This window comes from Zosterops lateralis (assembly GCF_965231275.1).
Source record: "Zosterops lateralis genome assembly, chromosome: 6".
Classification (NCBI taxonomy): Eukaryota; Metazoa; Chordata; class Aves; order Passeriformes; family Zosteropidae; genus Zosterops; species Zosterops lateralis.
The window spans coordinates 38,787,991-38,802,135 of NC_139761.1; the positions used below are offsets into that span (position 1 = coordinate 38,787,991).

At 45.5% G+C, this 14,145-nt stretch overlaps 1 protein-coding gene across 8 annotated transcripts in view; it reads right to left on the bottom strand.

Annotated features, from left to right (window-relative positions):
- PHF21A (PHD finger protein 21A) overlaps nucleotides 1-7,544 on the bottom strand; it is a 134,839-nt gene extending 127,295 nt beyond the window's left edge. For 4 of the 8 annotated variants that reach the window (XM_083862806.1, XM_083862808.1, XM_083862809.1 and 1 more), the window contains exon 1: nucleotides 6,418-6,805. The gene's annotated coding sequence lies outside the window, so the exon portion shown is untranslated. Of the gene's footprint in view, nucleotides 1-6,417; nucleotides 6,806-6,840; nucleotides 6,876-7,131 lie in introns of those variants that run through there. The other 4 variants (XM_083862803.1, XM_083862802.1, XM_083862804.1 and 1 more) reach the window with 4 other exon arrangements.
- Nucleotides 7,545-14,145: the final 6,601 nt, after the last annotated feature.

Below are 14,145 nucleotides of genomic sequence, written 5' to 3' on the forward strand. Positions count from 1 at the left end.
GCAAGGTGTTAGTACAATTAATGCATTCTTTGTACAAAAAGAGATAAGCAGTTGGAAGTCCTTCATGGACTGCTTTTCTCTAAATATATTAGCCAACTATAAATAATTTTTAACTTGTAAACAAAAATACCTGACTGCTGCATAGACTTCAGCTGACCAACAAAAACTGGATAAGGTATTGAGGACTGCATTTCTAGAACATGATAAGATCTTTAACTCTTCACTCCAAATCCCCAACTTCTGCTCGAGAAAACTACAGGTCCCAGGATGCCTTAGGATAGCACAATCCTGGCAGGCCATTGCAATAAAAACACAGCACTGCACACTGGGGCCTGTAGTTTCCACGAGCACATTCTTACTCAAGATGAGACCAGATGTAGGCCATATTGCACACTTCCATAGGCCTGCAAACAACACACACACCCCGAGCCAGGAGACTGCTGCTGGTAACCATCAGGTAAGCTGGATTGATACTCAGTTCTCGTGTGTTGAAGTTAAGAGGCCAAAGATTTATGCAGAAATAAACAACAGCTAACCAGAGTCCTCAGAGAATGGCAGTTCGGCTACTTTCAAACATGCATAGTGTGCTGTAGCTTTTTAACATCTTTTACTGAAGTGCAACAAGAGTTTATGGGGTTTTTCTCTCAAGACTGCTACATTTAATAACATTAAAGAGTACTCTTTTGAATAGCAATAGGAAAAGTACGTTTGCTGAGGAGCATATTCTCCCTGTCCAGAATTCAGTTATCTAGAAACAAATTGCTCTCCTCCTCCATTTCTACAATGTGCTGAAGCAGAGGCTTGCCTCTCTTCTGAAAAGTAGCTCTTAGCTGAAAATTAAATAGCTGTGTCTCAGCGTAGGCCTCAGAGAGGAATACGCTGTACTTCAGTAAAGGGAATGGCAGCTCCCCCTACCAGTCTGTTCTAAGAAGGTTTTAATCGAGGAAGAAAACAACCAGGGAACAAAATGAATAACTCCTCCTTTCTTTCCCCGTCTCCTGCTTTCCTGAACTCTGGATTATTATTATTATTAAAACTATTAAAAAACAATATATACATAAAATTTCATCTAAGCACTTATCCATCTAAGCACTTATGTGCTTCCCTAGTCTTTGTAGTACAAGACAGTCTTTGCAGCATTTCCAGGCTAGCAGGCAGCACCTGCAGAAACACGCAAAAGAAAAAGGACCGTGCAAAAGGAAAAGGCTGGGCTGAGAGAAAGACAGCATCCCACTGCAAGAGAACGAAATGGTGATGCTTCAGTCACCTGAAAGTCATCCTGATACACTTCCCTTTAGAGGCAAGAGGCCTCAGGAGCATCTAAAGGTTTTGTCAATACAGCAATGCTGTCCATAGGCCAGACAGCTGTTGCCATAGTTACTATCAGCCAGCTTATCAGAAAATAATTATTGCGATCACTCAGAAGTTTTGTTAAAACAATCCGAAGCTTCAATAGGATACCACTTGATCTCTTCAATTAACTGTTTGCAACTATGCTGCCTTTGGGATCCATACAGTTAACTTGGATCTGCAGGGTTGAAGTGGAATAGGGGAAGGAATCAATGCTCCTTCTCCCTTTCCTACTGACAGCTTGTATTTCATACACAGAAACAAGGAAGCTGAACCACTCATAAGCTTGGCTGCTCTGCTACAGCTCTCTCACAGGCCATCTTAGAGTCACAGGCTCAAATCTGCCCTGGTTTGTTTTAGCTACTCACACATCCATACTGCAGTTCAAGAAACACACTGGCTACATTTTCAAAGCGTACTTTTAGTTACACGTCCAAAGGTAAAGTCCCTCACTTCAGAGGTGAGTGAGACAACTTCTGTACCAAGTGAACTTTCTCTTTTGTCCTACAAGTGCAGCACTGTCAGGTGGAAGGGCGGAATCAGAAAACACACATTTTAGGAAATCAGACATTAAAAATACATAGATACTGTATGAACGTGGCCTAGAACAAAGCTCACATGAAGCACAGCCTCGCTGCTCCTGTACCACTTACATTCCCACCAGTAACAACAAACATTAGGCTTGGGCTGGGGTCTGAGGGGTGGAGGCAGCACGTTTGTTTTGTGGTGTGCGGTTTTTCAAAGCATGCTTTGAGCGTACAGTCTCTAATCAAAAGAGTGAGCATTCATAATGACAGAGAACAAGAAATCTCGGGCAAGAGGGAACAAATAATAGGTCAAACCATCTAGGCAAAGAGCTTTTAAGGCATGGGGAACTTGATAATTCCATCAGAGACATTAAACTGGTGTGAACGGTATGCCAGAAAATAAATGCTGCAGATAAGCCTGTATCAAGCAGCACATTTTTTCCTCAAAAACCTGGAATGATCGAAGTATTAAAACGAAAGATTCTGTGGCGAAGTTGGGGCTTTGTTAGGACAGTAGGCAGGGCAGTCCTCTCAGACCAAACAAAGAGACCTGTTAGAACTTTCTACAGCTATAAAAATGATTTTAGGGACAGGTGATTCTAACTGCAAAGTCTGATTATGATGCAAGTGGACCTTTCCTCAGCACTAAGCACTTTTTAAAAACTCTTTAGATTTCGGTATATTTTACAGCCATCCTGTGATCTACACTTCACTTTTGTGAAGTTTTGACATAACAAAAGCAGAATCAAAAACTTTAAATCAAACTTTAAATCTTTCTTTAACAATTTCAGTCCAGAGAGGAACCTTGTAAAGTGCAGGAACCATAAAGAAAAACTTCTGAAAGAAACAAAGCAGCTTTTTTTTTTTTTTAATGACACTCTATGTGCCATAAGGAAAAAAAGTGAAAGGAAAATGAGAAAATACACCAAATGTAAACCAAATGTAAACAAAATTCTTTTTTGCCTGCATAATGCATATCTCTACCACCAGGACAAGTCAGACACTGGCTTTGTGCTATACTGAGCATGAAACATTGCTGTAAGATACCTATAAACACTTTCCTTCAATAACCCCTAATTATGGGGACAGAAATAAGTACCAGCCCTTTGCATTCGGCAGACATCTCAAAACCCTTCTGTGCTCTGCCCCACCTTTCCAATATATGGTTTACTCCTAAATAACCTTTGTGCTGTTAAAATACATCAGAAACAGGATGTGAGCTGCTTTCTGGCACAGAGTAATTGAACAAGGGCAATTCACAAACGCACAGGAGCCAGGCCTTTTGTAGAGTCTTACACTTCTAGTATACAGCTACACATGTGACTGCACAGTTGTGAGCACAAAGGGTGAAGGGGACAGTGAAGAAATATTATTAGAAGCTTAATAATAGGATTTTAGCACTGCCCCTTCTACACAAGAAGCCTCTCCTGAATGAGATGCTTTACAGCTCACATCCCCATGTGTTGGCCCTCCAAAAAGCAAAGCTCTATGACTCTATGAAGTTCTTTCTTATATTTAATATTTTAAACAAGTAAAACCAACAAATCCAAAACAACGGTGAGAAGGTTAGGGTCACCAACACATGTTTCTCACATGACATTCACCTTGAGTTTCTAGTACCCATGCAAAATGCCAATAACACATGAAATAAGATAGTTCATCAAGGTTCCTTCAAACTGGACTAAAATAAAAGAGAAATCTCCATTGCAAACAATTTCCAGTAGTATCAATTCATTGACTAAGTAAAATTCTTCATTGCTCTGAGAATAAGGATAAAGGAAGTGAACAGATACAATGGGTTCATAACAAACAAACAAACTGCATGAACAACTCAAGTGATAGCCAGGCTCAGTATCAAAGCTTTCCAACTCCACACAGAATTATATAACTTTTTTAAGGAGTCAATAAAACACACCTTATTTTCAAAAAAAAAAAAAAAAAAAAAAAAAAAAAGTCCATGAAAATTGTGGGTTTTGTAAGGGTCCACACCAAGATATCTTTTTTTTTTTTTCTTAAATCATAATTTCTACAGCAACGTTTAAGAGGCACACACAAAACCTCATCTCTTAAAAAAAAGTAAAGTTGGAATAAGAAATAGTTAGGACCAATACTTGAAACACAGCTAAAGCTGAATAGCCTACGATGAAGAGATATCTTTACAAAACCTAAACTTAAAGCAGAGATCTCACTGTTGAAGCTGGAAAACACAATAGCACTTTTTTCTAAGCAGCCTAAGTTTTAATTTCCTACTTTTGCTTTAAGTTCTTCGAAAGAAAGTTTTTTTTTTATTTTCCCTAAAGGAAGAAAACTACTTTCAAATGCCTGCTTCCATCAACAAAACTAGTTCAGGATGCAGACAGAGGAGAGCAAAGATTAAAAACTTTCAGGTAGAAATCTAAAAACACTAATAGAAAATAATTATTAACAACAAAAGAACTCCTCCGCATAACATGTTGAATTACACAACACGTTAGCTTCGCTATTTAAATGAAAAATCACCAAAATCCCTAATGGGATCCACTCCAAATTTCTTGGTGCTCAGGTCACTAAGGATAAAATGTTGGGATATGACCCAGCTGACATCCACCTGGTGGCAAGTACTCCCAGTGAGCAAGCACCTACCTTCTGCTGGACAACGCGTCTCTTAAGACCTTGAAGAGACACTTTACACACACTACTGTACAACATGAAATTAATGGACAGAGAGGCTGTTCCATAATCCCTCCCTATCAGCTCAACCCCCTAGCTGATATAACTATCATAAAATAATCTCTCTGCCATAGTGAAGTTGAAAGTTTTAAAAACATCTGAGAATCTCATCATCTATTTCTTTAAATACAGTTTTAAAGTTTCATTTACTGAGCTACAGATTTCCTTTCTAGAAAAGAATAATAAAAACTGTCCCCAAAGAAAGTTTCATTTAGGTATCATGAAGCATGCACAGATATAAACAAAATTTCCAAAGACTGTGATCTTTCTCCTAAGGTATGGTGATTACTTTTTTAACTAATATGGGTAGTTATGCTATTTTTTTATTTCTCTAAGATCCTGTTCTCAGTAGTAATTTAGTGTCATTATTTTAAAAACACTATAAAGTTGTATTATACACAATCACTAACAAGTTTAATATTAAAGTTCTGTCTTTATATATTAACCTGGTAGAAGTAATGAATTTTAGAATTTTAAGGGGTTTTTTTAAAATAAGACATTGAAATACATGTGGTTTTGTTTTTGTTTGTTTGGTTTTTTGTGGGGTTTTTTTGGGGTTTTTTTTTTTGTTTTTTTTTCACAAATGAAGCCTCAAAAGAAGCCTCCCTTCATCAAAGTTAGAAATTCCCCTGCTATGTAGCAGGTCTAGCCTCACCAGCTAACTCCAGGAAATCACAGGAAAGCCAGAGGAAGAAGACAAAACTGAAACTAAGCAGGTGTCTTCATTGTTAGAAGTGCGCACAATGACGCGGGGGGGGGAGGGGGGGGGGCGGAAAAAAAAAAAAAAAGTAAACAGATAGCCAAAATCCTTTTTATTTCTGATACCTGAAAATCTAAAGCTACGCAAAAAAAGATGCATCTATCTATACATATGAGTGTACAGGAGTATCTACTCTCTAACCTGGTAACAAGCAACAGCACAAGAAAATTTGCCTGGCCCAAAAAAGCCAAGGTCCTCCTCAAGCCCTGCCATTAGGGAGCACACGTCCCCACCTGATCTGTCCACGCTCAGCCCCACCGCACATCACGGCACAACTTGCTCGTGACACGCACGCTATTACCCCCAGTGGGACCTTTTTACATGCAGCCTCCACAGTGAACAAAAGTTCATTGTCAAGCTCCGTGCTTGGGCCCAAACAAATATCCAAGAGGATAAAAGGGAGAGAAAGTGCTCCTATATGCAATTATAAGATTTGCAGGCAATCACCGTTAGTTACAATTAAAAAGTGGGAACAGGTGTAGCAGATATCATACTTTGATAGCTGAACAAAGAATATTACAGCACGTGACTGAAATGTGATGACATTTGTTCACCAATCGAAAACAAAAGCCACTCTCCAATGGCACTCTTTCCTCCACCCCCAAGAATTAGGAACTTAGAAATTTCTCCATATTGAAACACATCTGTTCATAGCCTTATTTTTTGACACTTGAGAAGAAGTTGAATGAAGAGCTCCATGCATTAATAAAAATACGAATTCATCCGAAAAACCTCAGCGTACTAACCCACCAGCACCCACCAAACTGCAGAGGTGGTCGAGGAGAAAGCTCTACCGACAGTTAAGCACGGAATAATAAAGATCAGGAAAAAAAACAAAACACACACCATCAAAAAAAAAAAAAAAAAAAAAAAAAAAAAAAAAAAAAAAAAGCTGCAGGAAGGCAAGTGAAGAAAGGAAAGGAACAAGCATAAGAGGACTACACCAAATGGCAGAGTCCCACATAGAGCCCCACTCCACCTACACGGGCGCAGGAGGGAGGGAAAGAAACCAAAATAAAGAAGTGTCCGTGCCCAGTGCTGGGGCAGGCGTGGGCACCCCCGGCCCCGTACCTGTGCGGGAAGGGCAGCCCCAGGGCGAGGGGGGCAGGCCCGGCTCCGGAATAACAAGTTGCTGAAGAAACGGAATTTTCCCGGCGCTGCTCGGGCCACAAAGACGAATGAAAGGAAGGAGGGAAGAAAAAAAAAAAAAAAAAAAAAAAAAAAAAAAAAAAAAAAGGAAAAAACCGCAGCAGCGGATTTACTACGAATTATCCATCATCGAGAGCGGCATCATTTCCCAGATAATAATAAAACTTCCCCGACAGCATCGCGGCGAAGGACCCGACCGAGAGAAAAGGGCCTGGAAATAATCATCCTGAAGGAAACCGGAGGGGAGGGGATAAGCCTCCCTCCCCCACCCCATCCCCAGTGCAATGTGTCATCTCCTTCCCCTGCTCCTCCCCCCAACCCCAATGTGTCACCTCCTCCTTTTACCCCAAGTGTCACCCTCCTCCACCTCTCCCGCTCCCGCTCACAAACTTCTGCCGGGGAGGCCGGGGGGCCGCCCCGGGACGCTCCGCTATTCCCCGCCACCCCCCCGAGGGAGGGGCCGGGGGCCGCGGCGAAGTTGCTGCTCCTCATCGCCAAGTTGGCCGGAGAGTGCGGGGCGCGCCGGCGCCATCCCGGGGGGCGCGGGGGGAAAGGGGGGGACGGCGCCCGGGGGGCGGGGGGGGGGGCAGGGAGGAAGAGGAGGAGGAGGCGAATCCGAAAGGTGGGATACTACACCCTGCTGGCGGCGGCGGTGCTGCTGCGGGCCGGCCGGGGTCCCCCTGGCAGGACCTCTCTGTGAGGGGGAGGACTCTTCTTCATAGGGGGAGGGTGCCGGCGCCGCCGCTCCTCTGGGCCTCCCTGTCCCCCTCTTCTGGGCGCCTCTCTCTCTCTCCTCCTCTCACTTTCTTTAAGCTAAGCGGGGAGTGGAAGATGGTAGGTTGCTCCCTTCTCCTCCTCCTCTTCGCTCGCTCTCGCCTCTGTGGGGTCCTTTTTCTTCCCCCTCTCCGCGGGGGGCTCCTCCTGCGGCGGGGAGGAGGGAGCGGGCGGGGAGGGCGGCACGAAGCCGAAGAGGCGCAGGAGGAGAGAAACTGTAACACAAAAACAAGCCGAGAAGCTGAACTCTTCTTCAATCCCATTCACCCGGCCCGGCCGCAGCACACCGCTCGCCGGGATCCCTCCGCCGCCGGCCTCCCTGCCTGCCTGCCTGCGGCGCGCTCCCGACACGCCGCCGCGCGCGCCCCCGCCCGCCCCGGCCCGGCCCGGCCCGGCCCGCCGCTGGAGACCCGCCGGGGAAGCGGGGACCGGCAGGCCCGCGCTCCCCCCTCCCCGTTGCCACGGCGGGACGCCGCCGGCCGGGCCCGGGCCAGGCCGGGGGGGGGGAAGCCAGGAGGGCGGGCTCGGCAGCTTCTCCTGAGGGGGGACTACTTGACGTGTCGGTGCGGCGAATTTATTTCCCTTTGCCTAAGGAACGGGCTGTGCTGCGGCCCCCATTGCCTAGGGAAAAAGCCCGGATGTAAAGTGAGTGAAACTAAAGTAGAGTGAAGTAGGGCACCAAACTCTGCCGGAGCAGCGGCGCCGCCGGCCGCGGCCGCGGGGGGCACTGGGCGGCCGCACCGCCCCACACCGCCGGTACCGGGCGGGCGTGAGGGCGCGGGGGCCGGGTAGATCAGTGCGGGGGCGGCCGCGCGGCAACCGAGACCCCCCCGCGCCCACACACACACACAAAAATACACACACTCACTCACACACTCACACACACACACACACACAGCCCTCCCCTCTCCTCCCTCCCCGCGCCCGCCCGGCCCGGCCCGGCCCGGCCCGGCGCGCGGGACTCGGCGGGGGCGGCGCGCGGGGGCGCGCGCGCGGGGTCGCGCGCGGAGAGCCGGGGGGGGGGGGGGGGCGCGCGCGGGCGGGCGGGAGGAGGAGGAGGCGGCGCGCGGGGCCCTGGCGCGAGGGGCTCCGCACAGGAAGTTGATGCAACAGGGCCGCGGGAGGATGGGGGGGGCCGGGGGCGCGCGCAGGAAGCGGCGGCGGCGGCGGGAGGGAGCGCGGCGGCCTCGTCGCCGGGAATGAGGCGCGGATGCGCCACGGCCCGCTCGCCCGGGCCAAGAGCCTCCCTCCCTCCCCTCTCCGCATCGCCGGCCCTGCCATGTTATGTTATTCGAAGGAATAGTGCATCCGCTCGCCGCGCGGCCGGGCGGGCAGGGAGGGTGTTCCCTCCTCCACCTCGCCGTTTACGCAGCGGGCTTGGCGTATATATTTATTAACTTACTACTCCAGTGCCGGGCGATGCCTCCATTTGCTTTCGTGCGAGCGGAGGCACATCAGCCTTCTCGGGATTTTTTTTTTTTTTTTCTTTCCCTTCCCATTGCTTTTCTAATCCCCCTCACGGAAAAAATAAATAAATAAATAAATAAATAGAAAAAGGCAAACAAACAACAAAAAAAGCCCACCAACAACCGTGGCGAGCCAGAAACTTTGATGGCAGGTTCGAAGCAGGGAAGTTAACACGCCATGGATCAGAACGTTTCTGCGGTACTCGCTGGCGTTAAAATAAAATAATACGTGGCTTGGGCTCCGGGGGCTCCTCGGCCCCTCCCTGGTACCCCCGGGTGGGTCTGGGCCCGCCTGTGCCGGACCGCGGTCCCCTCGGTTCCCTGCACAATGAGCTCTGGGGGCTGCCCGGGCTCCAGCAGCCAGCCCATGCAGGGTCAATCCTTATCTGCAGTGCACTAGCTTAAGTTACAGGCATGCCCCTGTGCGTCTCCGGCTTCTCAAAGTCTCCAGAGTCTCAGAAATACTTAAAACCTCCCATTTCTGTCGGAGCTACCATTGCTAAAGCAGTGGGGCATGTTCTGGACGCCGCGGGATTTGCATGAGCTCTCACGAAAAGCCAGGGTTTGAAGCAATGCAAAACTGTTGGTTGTTTGTTTTGTTTTGGTTTTGGTTTTTTGTTTTTTTTTTTTTTAATAGCTCTTTTATCGCTTTATTCCTTTGAAATGCTCACAAATTGTGAAGAAAAGTAAGTGTTTGCGTTATCTCTGCAAATGCTTCAGGAAGCCACGATGAACTCTTTATTATATTGTGAAACTAAATCCATAAAGCAGCAATGATGAGTAACTCGGGGACGAGTCGTAATTGGGCAGAAACACACAGTTTTATCATCTAGAGGATTCTAGAGGGCTCAGTGTGAGTGAGAACTTACAGCAAGGTTTCCTCTCAACTGTAAAAAAGAGATCTATAAGCCATTGTTTATTTAATTACTGTTAATTTTCCACTTCTTTTCCATCAATTTGTTGCCAAGGTCTGTGTGATTTAATTGTGAACTTTACAACATTTAGTTTCCTTCTTAAAGCTGTAGCTCCTGGACTCATACAATTATGCAAGAAACTCGGGCTTATTATTTTTTAATGAAGTTTCTAGCCTGTGGGTTTGTGAATGTGACCTTAAAGGCACAAACCTTAAATCCACAAAAAGGAAAGGGTGTGAAGCAAACAGAGTCATCCAAAAATGCCTTTATTTTTTTAATGTCACATTGTTTGGGGTTTTCTTTTTGAGGCAATCTCTCCTACTCCGTCTTTTTCATTTTTTTCTCATTTTTTTCTTGGTTTTTTTTTTTCTTTCTTTCTTTTTTTTTTTTTTCTTTTTTGCAAGCCAGGTATGATACTAAATAATACAGTTGACAGAATACTAAGAAAAGAAAAACACAGAAATTATGTGTGGGTGCTCATTAAATAGTTACTGATAGGTGCACAGTTCATGGGATATCAGGTAAGCAGCCATCACAGTAGATCTTTCAATGTGTCCAGCTGTGACAAGAAGTGTTATGGTTAGTATAACTAAGATATTAGCTATTACACCATTTCTAATAAATATATATTTGCTTTTTATACTTCTTTCTACTTTCTTTCTACAGTCTTTGAATAGATCAAGTGAGCCTGGGCTAAGTTCTGTTACTGTCAGATCTGCTGTAGTTGGCTGTGATTTCTCCTGTGGCTGGGGCGCCGCCCAGCCCCCTCCCTCCTTAGCCCTCCAATCTCAAATCTGTAACCAATTTTTAAACTCCCCTGAAAATCCCAGCTCCAATACTGAGATTTTCCCTCCTCCATGTAAACTTTTACTACCAGCACTTCAAGCCGTAGAGGCCAAGTGTTACAGCCAAGACAGCCTGGAGTTTGATTTTACCTTTAGTTAGTCTGAAGCAAGAAGAGGAGTTGGCTTACTCAGAAAACAATCAGACCAGAGTTGCTTTTGTCTTCCAGATTTTTTTGATAGAGGCACCAGAAAAGTAAATAACTGAGTAAAGCCCGTTTATTTTACTGTTTTTTATCTTTCTGGTTAACAAGCAAGTTGAAAGAATCTAGAATGAGTGATTTAAGTGTTACTAGAGATTTGGCATGTTTATTTTGCTGAGGAGTCAATAGACACAGCCCAAGGTTTGTTTTTCAGGGATGAACTTTGGACAAAGTTCAAAGGAAAAATAATCATCAGCTGTTACTGTAGATGCATGCAGAAATTTTTCATGGTTTGTCCTAGAGCTCAGACCATGATGAGTATCTCACACAGTGCCCACAGTGATCTCTGGGTCATGGCAAGGTAGAATGGCTCAGACCACTTTCACAGAATCATAGAATCATTCAGGTTGAAAGGGACCTTAAAGGTTGTCTAGTTCCACCCCCCCTGCTATGGGCAGGGACACCTTCCACTAGACCAGACTGCTCAGGGCTCCATCCAACCTGGCCTTGAACATTTCTAGGAATGGGACATCCACAACCTCTCTGAGCAACCTGTTTCAGTGCCTCACCATCCTCACAGTGAACAATCTCTCTCTCACATCTAATCAAAATCTACCCTCTTTCAGAATAAATCCATTATCCCTTCTTTTATCACTACATGCCCTTGGCAGAAGTGCTTCTCCAGCTTTCTTTTAGACTTACCTTTAGGTACTAGAAGGCTGCTATAAGGTGTCATCCAGGCTGAACAACCCCAACCTTCACAGCTTGTCTTGATATAAGAAATGTTTCAGCCTTCTGATCATCTTCATTGCACTCCTTCTGTCTCACTCCAGCAGATCCACATCACTCTGATGTTGGGGACCACAGAGCTGGACAAATCGCTCCAGCTTCTCTTTAGGTCCTATGAGAGCAGAGGGGCTGAATTCCTTCCCTCACCTTACTGGCCATGCTGCTTTTGATGCAGCCCAGGATGCTGTTGGCTTTCTGGGGTGGTAGCACACATTGCTGGGTCGTGCTGGACTTCTCATCAACCAGCCTGAACTCAGCAGTTTAAGCCACAGACCTTGATTATCACAGACATGCCAAAAGTCTTTCCTTTAAAAACCGTGCATGTGCAGTACTCCTTTCTTCAGACTTGCAATACTGAAGAGCAGTGGTTCCTGCCTCTGTGCTACTTAGCTTCACTTCCACATCAGCAGAAAAGGCCCCCATTTGTGTATATGAAGAATTCACTTCTAGTAGCATGAGAAGTGGTTTCGTGTACAAAATGGAAAATTTCATGTGCCTCAGATGCACAGCTGAATGTTTGAATAAACGGGCTCTTATACAGAGATATCTACCATGATTTCCTTTCAGTGAAAGGAAATCTTGCTAGAAGCTTAGGGGGAAAATATCCTCCTGTGCTTGTTGAGTCTTTGTGCAAAAAGTTGACCCACACACCTCTGCCTCTGAATGTGATGTTTGTGCTGCTTACCAAAAGTCATAGTTCAATTTGTCTGGGTTTTTCACTTTCTGCTTGATCACATCACTCTGGATGCTCATCCAGTCTCCTTTGCCTAGTTTTTATCCCAAGAGCACTTAGAAGTACAAGCCAAATCCAAAGCCTTATCCAAGTTAATGGAAAACTCACAAAACTCAACTGGATTTGATGAAAACTTGGAAGCAGCTGCTAGATTTTATTTCCCATTGAATGTCATTTCACCAGTTTGGGAGGATTTCAGAGAAAGAAGCACAGTCCATGTAAAGTATTAACCCAGGGGCATCTCAATAATAAGTCATTGATTACAGTTATTGTAACAAGTGTTCAAAATATAAAGTTATATCATAACATGCTAGCTTTGCTATAGCCAGCCCATCTTGCATTGCTGTTTGTTAAGAATAGTTAGAACAAAATATGAGAAGATATTAGTTAATATGCAGAAACAGTCTTTTAGCAACTTGTGTTAAAAGGAGTAAGCAGCAAAGTCCCAGGTCCCAGATTAGGTTGACAGCAACAAAACTACTTTAAGAACTAAACCAGGAGTTAGTTACTTGCCTACTGCTGTTTTTCACTGTGCCTTTGGCAGGAATGCTAGATGGCTGCAACTGAGGGGGAGACAGCCTGTGCAGCTTAAAAATGGAAGCCATAAGACCATTTCAGGCAAGACATACCCCAGCCTAGGAAAACAGCTGGGAATCTGTCTTTCTCATCAGTGTTTGAACACAGGGTCATCTCACCAGCAGGATCCAGGCAAAGAGTGCCTTCTACAAGCAAATATCTTCCCCTTCTCAGGTCAGGGAAGGATAGGGCATCGCTCACTTCCAGATGATAAGGAAAATTAACCAGACTGTTTAGATCACCAGCTGGGGCCAGAGCCTGAAAACATGATGTGCATGAGGCATTTGCCATTAAGGACATCAGCCTAAATGGAAACTGCATTGCTTAACACAACAACCTCTGACTTTGACTGTGGATTACTGCTTTACACAGGAGTTATTGCTTACAGCAGCCAATGAAGCAGACCCCTGCTTACCCTGTCTCATCCCAAAATGACTTTCTTACTTGTCAGCTGTCAGTTTGTCCAGCCAGGAGTGGTGCAGCTGCAAATCTCACTCTCCTGATTTCTCTGCCTGAGAGGCAGCTAGGGTGAGCTAAAAACAGTCATAGGAGTGCATTGCCCAGGATCTATATTCAGGTAGAAGTAATTCAACATTCAGGCTGCCCTGTTGCTTTTGTAAAATTCATGTTCTCCAGGCTGCCCTCAGCAGCTGAGCCAGGGAAGGCCTGTCAGCACGGCACAGCATTGTGCCTGTAGTGGGATTTCACTGGAGATGCAAGCTCTTCTGTGAGTAGCCTTGAAAGGCTATCTCTTCCCCTGATCACTTCCTGCTTTGCTTACCACGGATATTGGTTATTTCGTACACAAAGTAGAGGACCGTAGCTCAGGGGGTAGCCTAGCCTGTTGCACCAGAGAGCATGGGGCACCTGTGAGGACTTACCACTGTCTCATACCTGCCTGCAGCACCCAGAGCTCTTCTTCCTTGGCTTCCCTCTTAGGCTTTCAGTCTTGTTAAGGTTTCGATATGTAAAGTCAGGAAGGTTGTCAGCTCTTTATCCAATCTGACCTCAAGCAAAACACTATTTCAACCAGTACGTCTGTATCAGATCTGCAATTAGGGGAGGCCAGAGAGCATTTTACCTTTCATAAGCCATTGCTTTCTTCTTCTGAATGTGCATCTGCTTTCAGAGAGGCTGGTGATGTTGCTGCTTCCATACTGAAGGAAGATCGGAGAAGCAATACTGTCTCTAGGAGTCAAGAGGAATGGGTTTCCTTGCCTTTTTTTTCCTCCTTAAGTAGAAGTGAGCATTCATAAAGGGGACATTGCTCATGGCTCTCAGGTGGCTAGCCAGGCTGACTAAGCATGATTTCGGATCCTGTACACTGTTTAGAATCACAATGAGCTAGAGATTGTGTGCCAAGATGCAAATGGTCCAGAGAAAGGATCCTCATTTTTAAGCAAGCAGTATGAA